Consider the following 20513-nt stretch of genomic DNA (forward strand, 5'->3'; position numbering starts at 1 on the left):
TTCTTTAGACCAATTAATTGTTTCTAACATAGAAAAATAAAAATGTGCAATATTTTATAAGTACATAAAAGGAACCAATTTTCAATCATTTCATCTATTAAAATTACAAACAAAAAATAAGTGGCCTCAGATGTCAGAAAACTCAAGAAAAAATGTACATTCATATATTATAGAAGCAAATGGTTCCACCAAGTCTCCGCAGATTCCATACCATCTAAAACACTATACAATCGGGCCCGGCACGGTGGCCTAGCGGCTAAAGTCCTCGCCTTGAAAGCCCCGGGATCCCATATGGGCGCCGGTTCTAATCCCGGCAGCTCCACTTCCCATCCAGCTCCCTGCTTGTGGCCTGGGAAAGCAGTCGAGGACGGCCCAATGCATTGGGACCCTGCACCCACGTGGGAGACCCGGAAGAGGTTCCAGGTTCCCGGCATTGGATTGGCGCGCACCGGCCCGTTGCGGCTCACTTGGGGAGTGAATCATCGGATGGAAGATCTTCCTCTCTGTCTCTCCTCCTCTGTGTATATCTGGCTGTAATAAAATGAATAAATCTTTAAAAAGAACAAAAAAATAAAATACTATACAATAAAAGTTGTAAAGATGGTCAGGAGTCAGAATAGAAAAGCTACTTAATTGAAATAATGGAAGTGAAACATAAACTGAGCTTGAATAGGTAAATTTTGTTATTTACACACAAAAAAATTCTAAAATGGTTCATTTATCAAAAATTCACAAAGGCCCTGAGAGCTTTACTTTTATTTATGACCATTATCTTCACTTTCTCCATGCATTATTTTCACTTTGAAATACAGCAAATACAGCCATATCAATTCTGGTATTAACAGAGTCAATGATATCATGTTTATCAAGAAATTTGGGAGTTTAAAATAAGCAAAAAAATTCATTCAGCTTTATTACAGAAACACATTTTAATTAATAAAGTGCATTTCAAAGATAGCTTCTTGTCTTAAATCTTCACTACAAGTAGCAAAAATAATATAGAAAAGATTATGTAACAGGATATAACTTCTTTTCACTCATCATACACACGCGCACACAAACTTGCTAGCAGGCAAGTGCATTTCAGGTTCTCAACGGTACCAACAAAGTGTTCTAAACTCTCTCTTTGGACACTCGTGGCTCTACCATACCCCCAATACTCAGGTAGCATAATGCAATATGATAATGCAAATAGCACAGCTCCAAATTCTAACTCTTCCATTGAACTATGTGACCCTAAGTGCTTAATTCTCATCTATAAAGTGGAAACAGAAAACCATCTACCAATCATCACCAGTCATTAAATGTTAGTGATACACTGATATACAGCACACCTGGCAAAGATCACTGTATTACATAGGACACTAAGTACACAAGGATGAACAGTCAACAGCCACTAACCTTCAAAGAACTCAATCTCAACAGGAAGACAGATCATTTAAAATAGAGCATATAAATGCCATGAACAAAGATATGCATGCAATGCTGCTATGGAACACAGAGGAACAACATTTACTTATCCCCAATAGGTTCACAGAGGACAGTTCTTCAGTTCTTTAGACTGTATGTATCAAGTACATGAAATGTTCCCTATACTAAAAGAAAAAGTTTTGAAAAAAGCATAAAGAGCGTAATGATACTTTCCACCCTACCCTTCCTCCCCTCCTTGTTCCCATTCTTCTTCCTCCTTCCTTTCTTATTTTTCTCAATTTTTTTGCAATGATATAACTTCAGTGTACTTCATAATCACAAGCTTAAACATCCCCAAACAAACTAAATAAAGAATTCAACAAGTGGTAAGTGGGGAAAAAAAAAAACTGTTCTTTAAGAGTATAGACAAGTGCAATCAATAATAAAACCTCAAATCGTCAATTTCATTCATGCACACTACATTTTCGGGGGAGAAACCACTAGCACTTGAAGAATAGAAGCCGGTCATAGAGTACATGGATTAGTTTCACACAAAACAGCATGGCATCATCCCAGAAAAAAGGTATGTCCTGCAGTGTAAGAGCAACACAGACGTCAAGAACATTACTGTCCATAACAACACAACCAGCTTTCACAAGAAGTTAAGACAAACACCTGGTAATTTAGAGCAAAGTCTCTACAGAGGCAGAAGCTTGAATCAGACACTATCTCAAGATTAAAGCATGAGCCCACTGCATTCTACATACCGTATATGGTAAACTATTTGCTAAAAAGGATTTTAGTGTACAATAGTGCAGTTACCACAAACGCAACGAAATCTGAGAAAACGTCACAGAAGCTATTTGAGTCTTTTAGTAGACTTCAAATAAATATTAGTAAACTGAAACACATAAACTGAATGAATCTCAATAGAAATTTCTTCATTTCTGGTTATGACAATTTTATGTGTTTAAATTTTTGAAACACTAAGGAACATAAGATATAAAGGATCATATTAAAATATGTCTTGGTGGTTGTCTAGTATTTTTGCATTTTCTGTGTGGAGAGATATTTATTGCCCTGCTTGCTTCATTGTTTCTCGTTTTAATCTATCTCACATTCAATGACGAGCATAGGTTCAAAGGTCTTTTTAAGTGCAAAGAACCTAAAATATGCCTCTAGGTGGTGGTATTTCAAAATATAAAAAGCATTTCTGTGATACATCAGTATTGTGTCCTATATCACAACATAGTCCAAGAGTTATTTGTAAGAACATCATACTTTCTAATTTTCTCCACTTTAAGCATCTTGTATGTATCCTAGAGTTTCTTCTCTAATTCAACTATCTCCTTTCTTGTCATATGCAAATAAATCTGATACACTATTATTTATTATATTATGTCATTTGGTGGTCCTCAAACACCATCAATTTTTCATTTTCCAGGGCTTTCTATATGTAATTATCATTCTTGTTATAAGCTTAAACTTACTACTTAGAAGCAGGTGCAAGCATCAACTGCTTAACTACATTTTCCAGCACAGCTAGAGCATCACAGCCACATCCTAAAATACTTGCTATTTTTAAAAACTGTATTCATTTAGCCTTTAGATTATAATCATAGTGCTATATTCCATTAAGTATATAGGTAAGCCACATTTTCTATGGGTTTTGTTTCCAGCTAGTTAATTGTGACAAGTATAAAAAGTGTCAGGATTTTGGGGGTTGAAAGAATCATATGAAGACACATAGAGACCTAAACCAGAACTTGGAATCTGCCCCTGAGCTAGGGCAAGTGGAAAATCAAAATGCTCTTTATTACTGATCCTCTCAATAAACAGAATACAGAACTAAAAAAAAAAAACTGCAGGTCAGAAGCTGGAAGCAATGAAGGTAAAGGGAAAAAAAGTGGCTTTGAAGAAAGTTAAAAATCATGAATATACAAAACAGGCTCTGGGTGAAGGTTTTAGAGCTAACTCAGCAGCAGCCACAGCATCAGGGGCAAGAGGGCTCAGAGGACATAAAGGAGAGACTAGTTAGAATTTAAATCCAGAAAGATTTTCAAGGAATGTATTTGATTAACAGATTATTTTGACACATGAACTCTACAATTTACATAACATGTTTATAATGCCAGTAGTGGTTGTGTATCATCACATATGTGATAAGTGTAAGAGAACTAGGAAAAAGAGGCCAAGAAGTCACAGGGAATTCCATGTCAGGAGACAACAATACTAAAGGTTTGGCTTTAGAAGAAGCAAACTGCATCCCCAAGAAGCTCCCCTTCCTGCTCCGAAAAGAAAAGCATTAGAAGCACTGAGATGAACTACAGCGGACAACTGGCTCAACCCATTATCTTTAAGTGGGTTTCATTTTCCCTAAACTGGGCCAATATCCGGGAGAGTATCTAAGGGTTACTCTTAATTGGGTAATTTTAAAACAAAATGCTGAGAGCAGTTGGGGGCAAAACTCAGATGTCTGATATTTAAATTACGTCATGCTGTATTAGTTTCTCCCTAGAAAAAAGATGCTGGACTCTATGTTTGGTATACGCTTGCAATGGGGAAATCTCAACTGAACTTGAGCTGTGGTTATGCAACAAGGTGGAGGAATCCACCATGGTGGGAGGGTTTGGGGAGGGGTGGGGAGAACCCAAGTATCTATGTAACTGTGTCACATAATACAATGTAATTACTGAAGTTAAATAATAAATAATTAAAAAAAAAAAAAAAGAACTGCTAAAGAACTAAAACACACACACACACACACACACACACACACACAAAAGAATAGATGGGAAGCATCATTGGTCATCGATCTTAAAATGTTATGTTTGGTTCATAAATCAGATGGCAGCTCCTTTGAAAAGTTCTTCCCAAGCTCAAATAAGAATGGTTTGTTAATATCAGAGAGCCATGACATGAACAAGAAAAAGAAGCCATTTAAATCTCTTCTTTCTGAGAGGGTCCTCTTGGAAGCACGGTGAATTCAAGGCCCATGTTGGTGTTTAGTTTTGACCAAAGCTTTAAAAAACTCATTAATAATTAATTTATTTGTTGGTGCTATTGTTGCAAAAGGAGATGGAGCACTATATGCACAACTTTCACCTAATCAGACAACTTTATAATCATTCGGGAGAAAAATCTTTGGTTCCCTTAGGTAACCAAAGAGCTGATAAAGGAGAAAATTTTACCATTAAACCACACTTTTGAGTCAATAATAAATTTTGCCAGAACTTAAAAAAAAAAAAAAGAACTAAAATAAAATGGTTTGCTTCAGAAGGAAGCACAGCAGCAAAGCAAACTCTGGAACATCAAGCTTATCTCCACCCCCAGGTCCTCTAACTTAAAAAGGTCACAGTGAATTTTTAATAAAGCGTTAGGTTAGATTCATTTTATACCAAATTAATTTTAAGAGCCACAGAGACCACATTTCATCAGATTGCCTATGAACACAGCACATTCTTATTCTGTGTTAAGAAACCGTAACATGAATTTTTCATCATTCAAAGACAAAAACTGGTTATTCTGGGAATTACACATTCCCAGCAATTTTGAATTTTTTAGGCTGTGTCTGAAAACACAAGAAATCAAATGACTATTCATCTCAATTTCATTGACCAAAGCCACTGATAGATTAGTAGGTAAATAGCTTTAATTCACAGGTTAAAAATCATGAATATTTCAAGGGTAGTTTTGCCTTTACATTATCAATATGAGCAAAATTGAAATTTGTCTTATGTAAGTATTATATAAAGAAACTGTGTCATAAATATTTGCCGTCAAATAATTATTAAAGCACATGCTTACTCTGATAATTTCACAATAAAAGGTCATTTTCAAAATAGGTTCAGGAACAAACATGGAAATCTTAAAATAATTGTATTATACGACTCAGTTTTCTACTTCTTCTTCCTGTTTGTTCAGACTGAAAAAGAAATGTCAGCTTGCCCTTTCTGCCTGCAATTTTAAAAATATTTAAAAATATTGCTTCATCACTTTAATGAACTCTGAAAAACCCAGGTGCTTAAGGGACTATCATTAGATAACTGATATGACTGTTTGCTCCAGAAATGGAGAAATGGCTGCCAAACACTTGATACTGAAACTGGCTTTTACACATACTGAACTGGAATCCTACTTACAGCCTCGTCCAGAAAGGTTTATAAGTTCTTCATACATCTGGAAAGGAGAATGGGGAGAGAAGGGATTCTCGGGTCAGGCAGACCTGAACTTTAATTCCAGCCTAGCCACATATTGGTTGTTTCTCCTAATTTCTTTCTGGGTTTTAGTTTTACTGAATTTTAATGTTTAATGTAATTTCTTCTGTTACTTTTTAAAAAAATGTTTTGGGGGGCTGGAATTGTGGTGAAGTAGATAAACCTGTCACTTGCAATGCCAGCACCAATGCGGGCCCCGGTTCATGTCTGTGCCGTTCTACTTTCAATACATCTACTTGCTAATGACCTGAAAAAAGCAGCAGAAGACTGCTCTAATAATTGAACCCCCGATATCCACACAGAGATCTGGATGAGGCTTCTGGCTCCTGCCTGGCGAGGGGCAGCCACTGTAGCCATCTGGGTAGTGACCCAGCATATGAAACATCTCTAGCTCTCTGCCCCTTCCCATCACTGTAATTCTGACTTTCAAATAAATAAATGATTTTTTTAAAAGAATGCTTTTTTTGCAATTACTGATTATGCTGCTATGAGCATAGGGGTGCATGTTGGCTTCTCATAACACAGGTGTTCTGGATATATTCCTAGGAGTGCTATTGCTGGATCATACGGTATGTTGATTTTGAGTTGTTTGAATGTTCTCCATACTGATTTCCATAGAGGCTGTACCAGCCTGCAGCCCCACCAGCAGTGGAGTAGGGTTCCCTTTTCCCCACAACCTCGCCAACAAGTGTTGTTGGTGCTTTTATTCATGTGGGCCAGTCTTACTGGTGTTAGGTGGTACCTCTTTGATGCTCATAGCAGCACAATCAGTAATTGCAAAAACATGGAAGCAACCGAAATGCCCATCAGCAGAAGACTGAATAAGAAAGCTATGGTTCATCTACTCCATGGAATATTACTCAGCTATTAAAAAAAACAAAATGCAGTTCTTTGTGGCCAAATGGGCCAAACTGGAAACCATAGTGCTAAGGGAAATGAGCCAATCCCAAAAGGTCAGATACCATATGTTTGCGTTAATTTAAGATGATATGATGTTATGTAAAACATGTTATTTTATGTATATTATGTTATATGTTGTGTATAAACTAAAACTGAATTGACAGTGAGGTGATCACAGAAGATGGTTAAGAAATTGCAATTGTTTTTAACATACTGGTTACTCAATACTATAACTATTAGTTACACAACGAAGTTAATTGTTGCTGGGGGTGTTGGAGCCTTTAATTGATCGGGTTGATAATCTGATGGTTCTGCCCTCGGACCGGACAGGGTCTCCCCAGGGAGCTGAGGAACTAGATTGGACTATAAGATGTTGGACTCTATGTTTAGTTTATGCTTGCAAAGAGGGACTCTCAACTGTACCTGATCAGTGGATATGCAACAAGGTGGAATATTCCACATGGGGGGAGGTCGGGAGGAGGGGTGGGGTGATTCCCAGTTCCAATGAAACTGTATCACATAATACAATGTAATCAATGAATAAAAAATAATAAAAAAATAAAAGAATGCTTTTTTATGGATTGAGCACCTCCCTCTCCCCCTGCCCTCAAAGATGTGTTCTTTTAGTATTGCTCTGATAGATTGTTCTGGCTTTAGTTCTGGCTGGACTCAATAATATAGTCTTCCTACTTCGTTTTTTCTAAGATTTATTTATTTTTATTGGAAAGTCAGATTTACAGAGAGAAAGATTCCCACCCCCCTCTGCTGGTTCACTCCCCATGTGGCCACAGCGGCCAAGCTGAGCTGAGCTGATCCAAAGCCAGGAGCCAGGAGCTTCTTTCATGTATCCCATTGTGGGTGTAAGGTCCCAAGGTTTTAGGCTGTCCTCCACTGCTTTCCTAGACTACAAACAGGAAGCTGGATGGGAAGTGGAGCAGGCAGGACACGAACCAGTACCCATACAGGATCCTGGTCTGCGCAGGCAAGGATTTAGCTATTAGGCTACCGTACCGCACCCTCAGAAGCTTCTCAGAGATTGGGAGCAGGGCTTGATGCTATGGTGAGTGGATCTGGCACAAAGACTCACAGATAATATTCAAGTCAGGAGCTTGGCAGTTCCTAGTTCTAGAGCTCAGGGGACTTGGGGGAGAGGAACTACTGCCTAAGGACATCGCTGGATAAGGCCACCAATGTGTGTTGGTAAGGAATGAATCCTGAGGGACTCCCAATGACAGAGCCACTACTTGCAGGTAAGTGAGGGAACTGAGACCTGGTGGTTTGAAGAGGAGAGACTGGAAGATCTGTATGAGTCAAACTGATACACCAGCCCACATGGGAGTTCTGTGTTGGGCTTTTTAGCTCAGAACATTTCTGACCGCTACTTGCCAGCCCAAACAAAAGCTAGGGTTGAGGGCCTGTCTAGCAGGGCTAGATCCCAGTACCACACTGAGTGTTAGAACAAGGGACAGGTCACATTAGGCAGGGCCATGTCACTAACCAGCACATGAGAGAACCATGTCCGGGGGTAGATTCTATGGGGGATATGTGGATCAAACCTTGTGGAAACACAAGTCCCAATGGGTGGCTCAAGACTTGGGGTGGTGATGGGCTGAGCTCAGTGTGCTCATGGAACCTGCCATCGCTCACTGGTACAGGGACCAAAATCATTCTGAGCAGTTCCAGACTGCAGCACCCACATGTGCATCCTAAACCAGGGTGTGAGGCAGGCCAGGCCGCAACATTCACTAGATCATACTAGGCCAAGATTAAGAGAGGGGCATGCTATGCCAGGCAAGGGCCTAGCACCTACTGGCATGCATGAGATGTGGGTCTGGGAGTGGGCCAAGAGGAGGAATTTGAGAAACTCCCCTAGTGGGTCATAGCTCCCACTGGTAAGCATATGGTCCAGACTTGGGTTTACGTAGGCTAAGCAAAGTAGCTGCTACTATTAGCAATGTGTGGGTTCGTTTGGAAGGGGATGGACAGAGTAAGGCTAAGCAAACCTTAGCTCACTGGCAAGTGCAAAAACCAGGCTGGAGCACAGGTCATGCCAAGCTAGGCTATCACACCTGCTGGTATGCATGAGCCAGGAACTGGAGTAGACTGAGTAGGGCCAGGTTTCAGCACCTGCCAGAGAAAATTGGGACTGGGAGCAGGTCAGGCTACAGCATCTGAAGAAAAAGGCCATGACAGGTGAGGGGCTATGCCAAGCAGGGTCAGAGCAACCACTGGCACACACAAGATCTATGCCTGGGAAAAGGCCTGGTCGGAGAGCTAAGGGGGTGCACTGGCTGGATGTGGTTCCCACTGGGTGAGTGCAACTGCTGGAATAGGAGCTGCTGTCTGGTTTGGATGTGGCTGCAGTATCCCTTAGCACAAGTGTAGACTGGGTCTGGGGTGCACCGGACTGGGCCAAACTCCAGCACCCACTGGTATTTGTGAGAACTAGGGTAGGTGTAAGACGGGCTGGGCTAGGTCTCTGCCCCTGCTGATCCATGTGTGAGCTGTGTCTGAGCATGGACCAGATTGGCTGGACTGTAACACCCAACAGTAGGAACCAGAATGAGTGAGGGCCAGTCAAGAAAGGTCACTGTTCCTGCTAGGACGGGAGGTAGACTAAGTAGAGCTGGTCCATGGACCCACTGATGGACACAAGATCTGGCATTGGAGAGGTTCAAACAGAGGAGATTGGGGAGCTTCTCTGGTGGGATACAGTTCCTGCAGGGGTGTGCAAGAACCATGATAGCTCAGACCAAGCCAGGGAATGGTACCTACCAGCACACATTTAGCTCAGGTCAGCGGTAAACCGGACTGGGTCAGTTCATATCACCCGCTGGCAAATCCCAGCACCAGAATGGAGTCTGGGTCAGGCAGGATTGGGTCATAACACAACCAGTTCACATGAGGGCCAACTGTGGGCCAAGTGGGCTGGCCCTAGGCTGTAGCCCCCACCAACATGAGCTGGAATTAGGAGTGAGCCAGGCCCGGCCAGGTTACAGCACCCACTGGAAAATGCCTAGATGAGGCAGGCCAAGTAAGACTGGGCCACAGCACTGAACCAGCACACGTGAAATCGGAGGGAGGGGGTGAACCTGGCAGGGTGGCTGCAAGGGGCACCTCTGAAGGACCACCACTCCCAGTGGAAAGCGTGTGAGCTGGGATGGGGCAGATCATGCCAGGCAAGGCGTGAACACCTGTTGGCCTGAATGTGAGCTGGATCAGGGGTAAGCCAGGCTGGGCTGACTGTCCCACTGGTGCATGCATAAGCCAATGTGGGTATGGGTTGGCTGGGCTTTACCACAGCATCAACTGGCAGCTGCTGGCAATGGGGACAAATTCAGTCACACTAAACTGCAGAACCACCTGCAGAGTGCAAGGTCCGGGAGTGGGTCCAGTAGGGAAACAGTGGACACAGCCCTCTTGCATTGTCACTCCCTCTGATCAGCGTGAGAACCAGGATTGGGGCAGGCATGGCTAGAAACAGAGTGGCACCTGCCAGTACATGTATGGGCTGGATAGTGGAGGTGGTTGGGTTGAACTAGGCTTCAGTACCCATTGATATATATGAGAGCTGAACAGCATATGGGACAGACCAGACCAATCTGCTGTGCATACTGGCAAGCCAGGGCAGGGGACAGGCCTGGTGGGGGGTTATTGGGGGTTGCTCCAACTAGACTGCAGCTCCCACTGGTTTGTGTGAGGGCCGAGTGTGTGGTGGGCAGGATCAAGCTGGGCTGCAACACCCATTGGTTTGCAAAGAAGACAGGGCTGGAGATTGAACTGATCCAGCAATTATAATTACCAGTGTGTGAGTAGACTGGTTTGGGTGAAAGACTGTGCCAGACCCTGTATTGGCAAGCATACAAGAAAATCAGGTCAAGGGTCACCTGAGAGGATGTTTCTTTGGGGATCTCCCAAACTGAATTGCTAAACTCAGAACCCCCAACCATAGAGAGAACTGCAGGTTCCATGGTCTGACCATGGAATGCATGTGTCAGAGCTGGGCCTCCTCAATGAATTAGAAGGAGCGGTGGACAGCATATCCAGATGCACATGGAGGATATGACAATACACTGGGGCCTGCAGAGGACACCTGGTACCATAACAGAGGACAGAGGACAGAACAAATTGATCAACTACCCCAGCCAAGCGTTGGCAGTGAGTATCTGGGCAAACAGAGACTCTAAGGTGGACTATGTCAACCAGTAGATTCTGGAAAGATTTCATTGTGCTTGGAGTGGCAAGATTGGCGGTAATTCAAAACTATTAAAACCCCTTGGAGCTCGCCCCACATCAGGGACCCTGGGTTGGCAGTCCTTTATTCCAGGGCGCAGAGGCATTTGGGAGGCTGGGTGTGGCTTCTCTCCTTGTTTCCCCCCTTTCCCCAGATGCAGAATGGGAAAAAATGTGAAAATGGTTGTCTCACCCACTTTCCTGTAGCCCTTGACCCCTTTGCAACCTAATCAACTATGTAAAGATCATCAAAAATAAAAATTAAAAAGTTTTTTAAAAAAGACAAATTAAAGCCTTCAAAGTCTTCGGTCAGGTAAAGATGTTATACCAAGAATGTACAATCATGACATAATTTCAAAAATTTGACACAACTTATCATTATTAACATTAAAATCTTTTGGCATGTGAAAGACACTAGAGACTATCAGGAGAAAAATACCATAAACTAAGAAAAATATATTCAAAACATATCTAGAAAAGGACTTATATCTAGAAATTATAAATAATGATTATAACTGAACAATTTTTAAAAATTTAACAGATAAAAAATCTGAAGACTTAACCAAATACAATCAAATGGCCAATTAATTCATGAAATGACGTTTAAAATTACTATTCATTAGTTATATGCAATTTAGCACAATAAAGTAAGTCTTTATCTATTTGTTATCATTATATATTTAGTTCCCAATAACTTTTTGTTAAAAATATTACCCAGGGCCCGGCATGGTAGCCTAGCCAGTAAAGTCCTCACCTTGCATGTGCCAGGCTCCCATGTGTGCCGGTTCTTGTTCTGGCTGTTCCACTTCCCATCCAGCTGCCTGCTTATGGCCTAAAGCCTTGGGATCCTGTACCTACCTGGGGGAACTGGAGGAAGGTCCTGACTCCTGGCTTCGGATCGGCTCAGCTCTGGCCACTGCAGCTATTTGGGTAATGAACCAGCGAACAGAAGATCTTTCTCTCTGTCTCTCCATCTCTCTGTAAATCTGCTTTTCCAGTAAAAACAAAGCTTTTTAAAAAATTACACAAATATTCTTACTCATACAATTTTGCACTCACTTGAACGAATTTCTATTTGATCCAGTCCTTAAGACAGCATTGCTTGGACAAAACGATATTTGTGCTTTTATTTTTTTTTAATAAACATTTCTGAATTGCTTCAAAAGGCCATATTAATTGATGTTCCAGTTAACACTTAAAATCAGGAGTCCAAGAGTCAATGTGGGTCTGCCACTGTGGGAGCAAGGACCCTAGTACCTGAGCCATCAGCTGCTGTCTCCCATGATCTTGCACTACTAGCAAGCTGGAGTCAGAAGCAGAGCCAGGTCTTCAACCCTGGTACTCTGCTATAGGGTTCAGCTGTTCTCAGCACCAAACATCACTTCTGAGAGCTTTCTTTGAAATTCCCATTACATGTTCTGATAATGATAAGTCAAAAACCTATACCTATTAGATATGCATTAATGAATTTATCACTTTAAATCATTTGCTCTGCTTGCGTGTGTGCATTTTTAATTTTAGGAGTCCTTTCCTACTTCAGATTTCCTTCCTTAGTCACTATTATATGTTACCACTATTTTCTCCAACTTTGCCTTTTATTTTTGGATGGCTGAATTTATTCTGATATAATTACCCTAAAATAAAATTTACTCATTTATGAAATATGAGATACTTCTGTATATATAATAGACTGGATAAAGTTTTTAAAAACTAACGATATCATAGTGCCGACAAGAATGCTGGACTACTAAAACTCTCCTACTTTGTTAGAGGAAGTGCAAAATGTTATAACTAATCTGGAAAAATAGTTTGGCAATTTCATATAAATTAAATATATACTTACCATATGCTTGAACAATCTCATTACAAGGTATTTATCTAGACAAATAACTTATCTTCATGCAAATATTTATGTATAATATATACATATAAATGTGCATGAAAATCCTATTAACTATTACCCAAACTAAAAGCAACAGAGGATTCTGAGAACAGCCAAGTGTCCTTAATGGAAAAACATAAAAACTTCCACTCAGCATTAAAATGGAACAAACTACTGATAACACACAACCAATTGGATGAATTCCCAAAAATATTATGTTAAGAGTGCCCAGAATCACAAAAATTCAGTATGGTTCCGTTGATATGACATTTTGGAAAAGGCAAACCTATATGGACGGAAAGCAGATCAGGGCTTCGCAGTGGCTGTTAATGAGAGAAGTGAGGGACTATACACTTAGGAGAATGATGGAACCGCTCTGTATATGTTTCTAAAGATTTTATTTATTATTTTTATTTATTATTTTTTATTTTTATTTATTATTTTTATTTATTATTAAAGTTACAGAGGAAGAGGGAGAGAAAGATATCTTCTAGCTGTTCATTCACTCAACAAATGGCCAAAGCAACTAGGGCTGGTTCGGGCTGAAGCAAGGAGCCAGAAATCCCATTCAGGTTTCCCACACGGGTAGCAGGGACCCAGCCATTCTCCGCTGCCTTCCCAGAAGCAACAACCAGGAGCTAGATCAGAGTAGAGCAGCCAGGACTTGAACTGGCACTCATCTGAAACAGCAGCATCGCAAACAACAGTAGTCAAATCCTCTGTACCACAACGCATGACTCCACTCTCCATCATGACTGTGATAATGGTTAACCACATACATATGGGATGTGTGGTAAAACTCAGAGCTGCACACTTAAAATGGGTAATGTTTTCTACATGCAAATTAGACCTCATTAAACCTAACTACAACTTTTAAATATTAAATCCATGTGATTTGGATTATTTTTAAAGACTATCTTTAAGACTATTTTTAAAGATTATTTTTTTAAAGACTATTTTTGCTGGACAGTCAGATCTACAGAAAGAAGGCGAGACAGAGAGAAAGGTCTTATACCCACAATAGCCGGAGCTGAGCCAATCCAAATCCAGAACCCAAGAGCCTTTTCTAGATCTCCCACGTGGGTGCAGGGTCTCAAGGCTTTGGGCCGTCCTCCACTGCTTTCCAGGCCACAAGCAGGGAGCTGGATGGGAAGTAGAGCAGCTGAGACATAACTGGCACCCATAACGGATCTTGGCAGTTGCAAGGTAAGGATTTAGCCACTAGGCTATTGTGCTGGGCCCTACTTAAATCTTGCAGGTGAGCTTCAAAAATGGCCAATAAAAGGGGAAAAGCAAACGTTTAAAGCAAAAGCCATTTCATAAACATCTGAGTGCTGAAAGTTAGATTAAGGTCCTTACTCAAAAATATGAACAGGATATTCATATCTAGCAATACTTCTAAAAATAACAGCTTTACAACAATGCCTGCATCTATTCAAAAGTATTTTCATAGTGGCCAAATCATTTTAAATAATTATAAAGGAATGCCTCACCAGTAAAGAGTAAGTACTTCACCAGCCAGGCTCCCCCAAAGCTGCAAGTCCCTGGCCTCTGCAACAGCCCCTAAGCATAAGCTCCATTTTCTCCTTGAGCAATGCTTAATCCAAGGGTGAAATTAAATCAGTCCCTGACAGCAGAGAAGGTCAACTGAGATGAAAGGCTGTGGTGCCCAGTAACAGGAGCCACTCTGGGGCAAGACAACAGAGAACACTGGTATATGCATACCTGCACACACTTACACTGACTCCTACCCACAGCGGGAGGCTTTGTCTTCTCTAGAGCCTACTGAGTTCTGAGTGCTCCCAAAACACTAGCACAGAATATGTAACATCTCTGCTTATTCCCAATGTACCTTCTACCTCCGTAGCCCCACACCTTTGCTCATCACGCTCCCTTTCTACAGCACACTTTTATACCTCCAGCACATCCAAGACAAGCAGCAATTTGAGCCCCCACCCCACCTCGCCCTTAGGCACCAGCCTAAACTTCCTCATACACCGAAGCAGAGTCATCATTACTTCTGGATTTCCAATTCATACCGCTTAGCTATCTCTTAAAGGAATAATTACATTCTGCCTCATCTAAAAGATGTTTGATCACTTCCAGTGGTAAACGTAAGGACCTTGGTAGTCTGAGAATCAGGAGAGCAGCTAACAATGCTTCCCCGAAAGTGGAGCCCTAGTCAAGTGTGCCACATGATTCCAGAAACCACCGAACCAAGTGGAAACACCTCTACACATGGAAATCACAATATTCAAAATAATATAGCTGAAGTATGCTTTTCTCTGTGTTAGGGATTTCTAAAGAAATGAAATGAATATTCACAGATCTCAAAAGAGACATAGAGATACTGATTTTCAGGATTGTGTAAGCCAGCAGGATGGAGACATAGTGAAGGGGGAAGCCCCAGCCAGGAAGGGGACATAAGTGGTTTTTTTTTTTTTTTACAAAATCTTTCAAATAATGAGAAGTACTCACATTGGGTGCACCACTTTACTAAAATCTGATTTAAATGCTAATGTCAAAACAAAAAACACCTAGAACACTGCTCCAGCAAACAGCCAAACCGACACATGAAATGAGCCATCACATCACACTTCTTTTCTCTGTACAGTACTCACTAAGCTCTCTTCATCCCAGTCTTTCAATCCAATGCTTACAGTGGAAGCCAGTCCCATAAGCAGCAGCAGTTTTATCTACAGCAGGCTGTGCACATACTTATCAAGTCCTAACTAAATGACAAACATCCCAGAAGCCTCAGTGATTAAGGTCATATAATCAAAATTATCCATTCTAAAATCATTCAACAATACTTTGAGGGCTTGGCACAATGACCTAATGGCTAAATCCTTACCTTGCATACACCAGGATTCCTTATGGGCACCAATTTGTGTCCCAGCTGCTCCACTTCCCATCCAGCTCCCTGCTTGTGGCCTGGAAAGCAGTGGAGGATGACCCAAAGCCTTGGGACCCTGCACCCACATGGGAAACCCGGAAGAAGCTCCTGGCGGCTATTGTAGCCGCTGGGGAGTGAACCAGCAAACAGAAGATCTTTCTCTCTCTCCTTCTTTCCATAGATATGCCTTTCCAAAATCAACAAATCAATCTATAAATACAGAAGTTGGATATAGGGCCCGGCGGCGTGGCCTAGTGGCTAAAGTCCTCGCCTTGAAAGCCCCGGGATCCCATATGGGCGCCGGTTCTAATCCCAGCATCTCCACTTCCCATCCAGCTCTCTGCTTGTGGCCTGGGAAAGCAGTTGAGGACGGACCAGTGCATTGGGACACTGTACCCGCGTGGGAGACTTGGAGGAGGCTCCAGGTTCCCAGCATCGGATCGGCGCGCACTGGCCCGTTGTGGCTCACTTGGGGAGTGAATCATCGGATGGAAGATCTTCCTCTCTGTCTCTCCTCCTCTGTGTATATCTGGCTGTAATAAAAATGAATAAATCTTAAAAAAAAGAAGTTGGATATAACAAGTTATACTGTGATTAATAAGTTTAGTTGTACTGCAATCATATTTTTAAAAATGTCTCTCAGAAGGGTTAACTTCATGTTAGACCTTACTTCTAGAACACATCACCACATCTCTCCCTGCACTGCTCTTGCTAAATAAGATACAAATAACCTCAACTGAAAAATGAAGCTCTAACGCATCAAGGAAGAAGAAACAGAACAAGCATTTTTAACAAATTATGTATATATGTATATATATATATTAATAATAGGTAATGTTGAAATCTCTATTGCTCAAAGAAACATAAAATTGGAAAATGGTCTATTGTAATGAAGCAGTAAAACATCTTTTACAAATATTCTTCAACAGACAAGTAGAATTTTACAAGCAATCACTCTACCTTCTAAGTAATGAATTTTTGGCAAGGTATACGTAGCCTTCAGTCAAGGTGACTCTTGACAATAAGCAAGATCATACTGAAACGTATTACAGCCAGTGAGTATTAATCAAGCTTATATTATTAGAATTAGGTACTATGAAAAAATGCATCTCCAGTGAGGTAAAAGTATAACTACAAAACAATGTGTTAAATGCATTGCTGTCACCAACACAGGTCACAAAGAAGCTCTTGAAGCTAAAGGGGCAAGTGCAGTACATATTTTCCCGGCATCTCTGGAGCCTGGCATTCATGACCACTCTTGCACAAGTGACTCTTACTTAGCTTCCTAGATGGATTCACTCTTACCCTCCTGATTTTCTTGGCACCACCTCTATCGCTGTCTATGGCACTGGTGGTTCTCTCAACCTTTTCTCATATGTCTTCCTTTCCCATTTGATATACCCTCACTGAGCAATTAATCCCATGTGGCCCTTTGGATTCAACTACCATGTATTAGCTGATGATCTACAAAATTTCCTCAAACTTTATTTTTCTGAAGAAGTATTTATTTGAAAGGCAAAATAACAGAGAGAATGGGAAAGACAGAAAGATCTGTTGGTTTGCATTCTAAATGAACACAAGCACCAGGATGAAGGCAGGAGATGGGAATGCCATCCATGCTTCTCAGGGACCCAGGAGCTTGGACTGGCATCCACGCCTTCCCAGATACACTAGCGCAAAGCTGGAACGGAAGCAGAGCAGCAGCTAGAACTCAAACTAGTGCTCCCAAGGGATGCTGACTGGCACTGCAAGTGCTGGCTTAACCTTCAGCATTACAATGTCAGTCCTTAGAATGTTAATATATTGTGATGAAAACAAATATCATAAGCTAGCTTTTTAATTCTCCTTTAAGACCCAGGAGCATATACTCAACTGTCTATCAGATAAACTGGGTAGCACCAAGTGCCTTGTCTTTGACATATCCAATTTAACCTCTCCCTTCTCTCCCTCCTCCTGTATGCTCTGGCACTTCATTCTGTCTGCTCCCTGATACCCCCATGCATTAATGGAGTTACAAAGCCTGCAACTAGCTGTCAAATCTTTTCTTTCTCCTCTCTCTTTCCTCTATTGAAACTCTTCAGCTTACTCTGTTATAACTGATCTTACATCAGGATTTTTTTCCCTTCAATTTCTTCTATATACTGCATTTTGAGAAATACTGACATAATGTTATTCTGTATGTATTCTGTATGTATTCTTCTGCTTAGAAATACCTCAGTGGCTTCCAAAATCATCAGTATAAACTTAAAATTCTCTAGAATTTTTAACTGACCTGGTTAGCTATAATTCATTTCACCTGCCATATCCAACGCACAAACTGAGTTCCCTGAGCTAGATTGCATTTTATCCCCTTTATGTAGCCCCTCCCCCTTCGTATAGCTCCTCATCCTCAAAAGCTCATCCTTTCCCCACTTTGCCAAGTTAGCGCCTATACACTTTCTAATAAAGACTGATATCAGACTTTTAACCTCAGAAATTTTAGAGACCTATACTATCTACATTAAGCTTGGGAAGGGAGCAAGATGTGAGATACTAAGTAAAAAGCTTCACAGATTATGTAAACAATTTTCAATCCAAACAGGCCAGAGCAGTAGCTAACAATGGACCACCTTTGCCCACTGTTCGTAAGCACAGTAGACTCCATCAGCAACTCACAAAACAAGTAGTGATTCTCCACACTGAACACTTAGAGAAATATAACAAAATGTATACATCATGGATCAGGAAAACGCAAAGGAAAGAAGGGGAACTAGACCCATAAATCCAAGGACATGGTACCAAATTTTAGAGGGAAAGATTCTGGGAGCAGAAGATTATATTAAAAAAATATTTTACTGGAGTACAGTCTCTTAAAAATATATAAAAGGGGCTGGTATTGCAGCACATCTTATCTAGTCGCTATGCAATGCCAGCATCCTATATCAGAATGGTAACTCAAATCTCGGCTGCTTTGCTTCTGATCCAGCTCCCTGCTAACACATCTGGAAAACAGTGCATAGTGGCCCCAGTGCTTGGCCCCTGTCACCCATGTGGGTTACCAGGATGTAGTTCCTAGTTCCTAGCTTTGGCCTGGCCTAGCCCTTTGTAGACATTTAGGGAGTAAAGAAGCAGGTGGAAGAGCTCTTTCTCTCTGTGTACCACTTTCTCTCTTCCTCCACCCATCTGCCTTTCCAAAAGCGAATATGTAATAATTATGCTCACAGAGATTCTTATATAGAGTACACAAATGGTTAATAAGGTCTTATGAAATCACCAACAGAAAATGTTGCCTTGGTCATAAATTCAATGACTTGCGGGAAGGAAATGTGGTTATTTCCAGAATGGTAAGTCCACCTGCCTCCAACCGATTCATATGCCAAGCAGTGGCATAATCCAAAGGAGTCGGAAAATGTCCTAGCAGTTAGCATTTTAAGAAAAGAAACAGCTATTTACTAAGAAAGATAAAGGTAGAACTCCCCCAGCAGGATGAGGCCAACAAATTTATTATACTAGGTGAAATTCATATGGATGTCTTTTGCCAGGTCAGACTCATAAATATGCAGAACAACTCTGTACCCTTGGAGAACCAGTTTTTTTTTTCTTAACCTAACAAGGGCAGACAAATTTATGGTTGAAGCTTTTACTTCACAAACCCTTAAGTAGAAACAACATTTCAGCCAAGGTCATAGTGTACCTTTACACCGAAATGACTCCTAAGAAGAAACAGTTTTGTAGCAATTTATGTAGGTAGAACATTCCCGTAAATCAGCAAAGAGCAATGTTTGTCACTATAGTCATATCCTCAGCTGGAAAAAGTCAAGAAAAACCTACGATAAGAAAGTCAGAAAGGGGAGATTTTTATTTCTAATTTTCATTCCCCTGAAAAGGTATTATTTATGCGTAAAGAGAGAGAAAGAGAACACAACCACCTCCCATCTGTTGCTTCATAACCCAAATGTTTTCAACAACCACAGGGCTGAAAGCAGAAGCCAAGAACTCAATCCATGGCTCCCAAATCAGTAGCAAGAATCACTTAAATACTTGAGTTGTCGGCTGCTACTTCACAGGGTGTGACTTCAAAGAAAGCTGGAGTCAGAAGTCAGACGCAGAATAATCCAGGTACTCCAGCATGGGCCACCAGCATCCTAATCAGGAATCTTTACCACCAGACAAGTCTTTGCACCAGAAAATAAGTTAATTAACCCATGAGGGTCTCAGTCTATTATCCCTATGTAGCTTGAGGTAGAAGGAACAAAGAAATTCCTTTAATGTCTCTCCATACTTTGAAACATGATTTGATCTATAGAGACCTCCCTGGTAGACACATGAGGGTGGAATTGAGTAAGAAAACATTAAAACTATCAGCGAGGAAGAGAAATTGACAGTAATTACTGGTGTAAAACTTACATAGGGAAGCTTAATACTCCATCTTATTATTGTTAAACAATTCTTTTCCAAACACCCTTTGAAACCGCTAATTTTCAGAATTATTTCCTTCATTCTTCAATGACTTACATATTGTTATACACATTATTTGGGAAAAACAATGTGGTTTTCCAAGAAATCGGGTTCAGGATTTAAGGGCTTCAGTCTCCCTTTGACCACGTGATAATGATGGAGAAACAACTGTAAAGTTTTATGCTTGATTCACAGTTTCAAAATATTTACAGCAAAGCTGACAATATTAAGAAACTTAAACCCCACTTTAATGGAAGGTATTAAGCTATGTGTTCAATAGAACATAAAAATAACAGGGAACTATGTGCTTATTAAAGAACCTAGTAATATGTCACATAAAAACTTGCATGTGGCTCTGTAAGTTCAGACTTAGGTGACAGCATTATGGCTAAATGAACCAAGAAATTTAGGATCATTGATAATTATGGGACCCACTATGGTGCTACCCTCTAGAAAATGGTAAAGAAAATTAAAGTCACCCTGTATGCCAAGTATACTTGCTCCTTCTGCAGTAAAACCAAAATGAAGTAGCCAGTGT

The 20513-nt window shown here is 40.9% G+C and overlaps 1 protein-coding gene across 3 annotated transcripts in view; it reads right to left on the reverse strand.

Annotated features, from left to right (window-relative positions):
- The window catches only part of KLHL13 (kelch like family member 13), a 170465-nt gene that overhangs the window by 120419 nt on the left and 29533 nt on the right, over positions 1-20513 (reverse strand). The window lies entirely within an intron of this gene.

This window comes from Ochotona princeps, chromosome X, assembly GCF_030435755.1.
Source record: "Ochotona princeps isolate mOchPri1 chromosome X, mOchPri1.hap1, whole genome shotgun sequence".
Classification (NCBI taxonomy): domain Eukaryota; kingdom Metazoa; phylum Chordata; class Mammalia; order Lagomorpha; family Ochotonidae; genus Ochotona; species Ochotona princeps.